This window comes from Hippocampus zosterae, chromosome 11 (assembly GCF_025434085.1).
Source record: "Hippocampus zosterae strain Florida chromosome 11, ASM2543408v3, whole genome shotgun sequence".
NCBI lineage: Eukaryota > Metazoa > Chordata > Actinopteri > Syngnathiformes > Syngnathidae > Hippocampus > Hippocampus zosterae.
In genome coordinates, this window is record NC_067461.1 from 15,752,305 (window position 1) to 15,757,246 (window position 4,942).

Sequence of the window (4,942 nt, forward strand, 5' to 3'; positions counted from 1 at the left end):
TTTTGTTCTTATACGTCTCTGTCTGACAGCTAAATAAATAATGTCGTGTGTGTGTGTGTGTGTGTGTTAAAATCGAATCCAATTAGACTTCTTGATTTATGTACGTACGTATGCAACATAATTGCTATGTTTTTTGTTGCCATGTGTGTTCTATTCAATAAAACACCTTGTTGACACAGTCCTAAGATGCCAAGTGTTAGTCATACATAGCAAAGGTCGTGTATCATCCTACTTTCCGACAACTTGCCAAATCCCCCAAGGCGACATTTTAGAATTGGAAAAAATGGACGGTCGTTATTTTTGTGCTCATCATAGGTTTCCATTGTAAAGTGATGATAGATGGAGGGACCAATCCCAGTCGAGTAATAAGTGCCCATTGAAAATACGATGAACGACCCAGCGTGTGTGCGCGAAAATGTGTATTTGCATAAGATTAACTTACCGGTACATGCAAGTAGTTGAACGGACTCCTTCTTGAAGAATAACAGTCAGCTCACAGCAGTCATGACATATTACACTGTGGTACATTGTTCCAGCCCGATTATGTGAGGCTACTAAGTGTTAAACTGTGGCTTTTCACACAAAAAGTCTTCTATAGGTGAGTCAGTGACCTCAGACAGACCTGTTAATTCATCAAATTTATGATTAACAGATTAGCCTCCACTGTGAAATAATCCGACGCAATAGTCTGGTTAAAATCAATCCGCAGAGATTTGGACTGAGATGAGGGACTCGTTATCAATTATCTATGGCTTTCTTAAGAACTTTCTCCGGCCACAAAACAAAACAAAAAGCCAATTACATGTTTGAATGTTTTAGCTCTTCATCACAAATATGGAGACAAATCAAGTGTTCTTAAGGTGATTGATTAATGTCATTAACGTTCCAACTGGTTCGTCCTTGTGTTTCCAGTTGAGTTTCTCGTTAATCTCAATGCCCAGAATCAAATTTGCCTTTTCCAAACAGACATGTAATCCGACAATGATGCTGCTTGCAACATCTGATTGTTTTTTTTTTATTTTATTTTTTTATTACCTCTCAGCAGCATGTCGTCAAAACTCTTGTCAACTTAAATCTGGGATTTCTACTTCACCCACAAAGCTCAAGTCTTGTCATCTATGATTTCTTCTCCGTTTTGGTTGAGATACACATAAACACCTTTTACAAGTTGGCTGTATGTCAAGGTATGGTTATGTGTTCACATGGTGGGTTGGATTCTTTCCCAAACCGATGGAGTAGCTGAAGAAAAGTGTCCATACTTTTTGGCTTGCACAATTGGCAAGGTCTCCCCATCCCCAACTCTTTGACCCTTTTTTTTTCTCACCTCGCTCCGTCGTCACACAAGCACAAACAAACCCCCTGAGCACAGAGATACTATTGAGTGGGACTTGTGGGCACAGTTTGTGTGCTTTAATGGACAAGAGCAGGCACCCGAATTTACCACTGGCCTGCCCCATGAGCTGTGGACTCATGAAGAAATTACTGTCAAAATCCATCAGAGCTTTAATAGCCTCTGGTCTGACTACTACTTCCCTCAGGCCCTCATCGTGGCTCTGCTCTGTGGATAAACAGTGGCAGCACAGCCTGGGACTCACCACTCTCCGTGCGGACAATCTGGTGTGGCTCGGGGATCCAGTTGGCATCACAGAAGACTGGCATTTGTTGGAGCAGGTTATATACATCAGATAATAAATTGAAGTTTCAGGTGAGATGTGTATTATGATTGTGTCAGTGGCTGTCATCCTTTTTCTATAGTGTTTGTCCAAATGATGGAAGCAGGTGAGTGCCTATCGCAGCTGACATTGGCAAGGGGTGTGATACACTTGGACTGATTGCCAGCCAATAGCAGGACACACGTAGACAAGCAGCCATTCACATTCACAATTACACTTGTGGGCAATTTGGAGTCTCCATGTGCCTTGGGAAAACCCATGCATGTACGGGAATAAGGTCTACATATATGAAAACCGTAGCTGATATTTGAAATCCGAACCTGAGGACTATGGGGCAAATGTGGTAATCACGAAGAACACTGCCCAATTATTTTTCGCCCAACCTATGGGGAACAATAGTGATCTGTTCCCAATTTGTTTTTATGGAGTAAATTTAACTTTAAGTTTTAGACTATAAACTGTGACTTTTCCTCCCAAATTGAAGCCCTTATTCTTCTTATTTGTGGATTATCTTAATCCCAGGGGCATCGTGTTCTCCTCTATTCTTAGCTTCCCTCTAGCTTGCCAAGCTTGGGGTAAATTAATCGAGGGCATTCCATTTCAGGAAGCAGCGCTGAATGTTTACTGAATGTGACTATCCTGATTTGTATTCGTAGATTTGGCATTTACATCAATATTCAAAAAAGAACTCTATTTAAAAAGAGGCAACGGACAGGTCAGCACTGTTGCTTCAAACTAAAAGGTTCTGGTTTTAAATCAGTGTCAACTTTTTGTGCGCAGTGCTATTGGCCCTGTAAGGCCATCTCACTCATTCACTCACTTCCTAGTTCAAGTATTAGTTGGTGCGAAAATAGCAGAATCCATAGATGGGCAAATGACTACAGCCATCATGTTGTAGGGTTGTGAGGTCATCAAGTTTTCTCTGGGGTGTTGAGATGTCGGGAATCTCATAGCTGGAAACTTAAGTAAGTAGGGTAAGGGGAGAGCAAAGCAGCAGATGTGGTGTGCATTGCACCTCTGATGTTTGATGATGTTTTTTTTTTTTAATTCGGACCCAACTACCACTGATGCTCGTGATATTTTTCTTCTTCTTTTTGAAATGTGGATTCCAACTTTGTGGGAGCGGTTTGGGGAAGGCCGTTTTTTGTTCCATCGTAACTGTACCCTGGGGCACCATAATTGTGAGAAAAGTGATGTCGATTTTAAGAGTGCATGACTGACAGAGGCCCTTGAAAATAATATTTTTGGCATCGGTGTGATGGGTTTAAAAGTGCCCCAAATCCATGACTGTGCGCACCCTTTAGTGCGTTTCACTTCAAAAAACAAGGTCTTTGGTTGGATGAGTGTAGTGTTGAACAATCGGAGAACTCTGATATGACCCATCATCAAACACTTTTGAAATGAACTTGAACAGAATGTAAAGCAGGTTCAAACCACAGATAGTGTAGCAGACAAGGAGCTTTGACATTAGGAGAGTGATAAGAGCAATTAAACAATGGTTAAAGTGCTAGTGGTTTTCATGCTGAAATCCACATTCATAAATATAGACATTCTAGTATTAAAACAAAAATGACCAACGTGTACTAGAAAATGGCAGGATCATCTATTTTAGATTTTTCAAAATCTTCTGATGTTGGACATAAGAATATTTGCTTTCATTTCTGAATGTTTGGCGAAATTCAACGCTCCTGTCCTGCATGATGGCAGGGCAGGCATACACGTGGGGGGATGGGGGACGGGGGGGTGCCCTTTAATCTTGTTCTCACAGTGTCCAGCTTTGACATAGCAATATCCCAGTTAAGCCTGAGCGGTACTGAAAAGGAAAGATGTGAATAAGGTGAATAAGGTGCAGTGGTGAGAGAGAGAGAGAGAGAGAGAGAGAGAGAGAGAGAGAGAGAGAGAGAGAGAGAGAGTGAGAGAGAGAGAGACAGAGAGAGATAGAGAGAGAGAGAGAGAAAGAGAGAGAGAGAGAGAGAGTGAGGCAAGGAGGGAGAATGGAGATACTACAGGAAGGGGTGGGGAGGGGGGGACGAATGTCAGGTCTAAACTCAAGGGATTAATTGGGTGACTTCTCCTCTGGAATGTTCTACTTGCAGGGAAGACCCCCCCCCCCCTTCCCACACGGATGCCCACTGCAGACAGGTGCACTGCTGAGGTAAGGCCGGACGGCTAGGTAGTGGATGCAGGGGGGCTAATCTTGTAAGAAGAATTTTAAATGTATTCACATGCAAACATGCATTTTTCTATTTTTCTCTGCCTTTTCACTCTTCATTTTTTGTTTTGTACCCTGCACTTTGTATGCCACATGTCTTTGTTAATATCATAGGTGAGGTGGAGAATCTTCCATGCTGACTTAAGGGAAGACACGGGGTAAAGTGTGGACTGGTTATCAGTCATTCACAGGTCACATAAGGTCAAACAACTATTCACACTTACACCTTCCAAGAATATGCAGTTGTCAATTCACATGAATTGGAAAACATTTGTCATCCTGTTTTGTTATCGACGCCTTCGCCTGCCCAAACACAAATATACCAACGTAATCCCACATAAAGGATGGATGATTATATTGCGGTATTCAGAAGAGTGAGTAAGGGGTTTTAGCAATTTCATAACAATCAGCCCAGGGTTTACAAATACTTACACACCTTCCAAAGCAGATTTAAGATTTGCACAGTGGATTGTAAAGCTGTTGCTGTACAACAAACTAGCCGACTTCATAGACTTCAAGTTTTCTGTTGACGAGTCCAAGGCTCTCCAACATGGTGCCCATGGGCACCAGGTAGCCCCCAGGGACCTCATGAGTAGCCCACAGACTTGTTCTCGTAACAGCTTACCAGTGATGTGATGTGGTTTCCAAGGAATGTTCTAGAAGTGATTAGATTAAACTCTAAACACTTGCAGAGATTTATTGAAAAAAAGGGTTGCATATGAATAGTCATAAATTTCCTACCTTGTTCAAGAAGTGTGAATTATTATTGTGTGGAAACATTAACATGATCAGTGTCGTCCTGCACGACCACTCAAAAGTTTGGACGTACTTTCTAGTTCTTCTGAATGAGTGTCTAAAACTTTGGTTGGCAATGTGGATGAATATTATTAATAGTTGCTCGTAACATATAATTAAATCTCATTTGACCAACTGTGTTATTTCAGATGCATGTATCAAACCGGTTGTCCTTGGCATTATTCAGTAGCCCAAAAGTAACTTTCAGTTTCGAAAAGGTTAGTGACCCCTGATTTGGTCTTCTTTCTAGCTCAGTCTACAG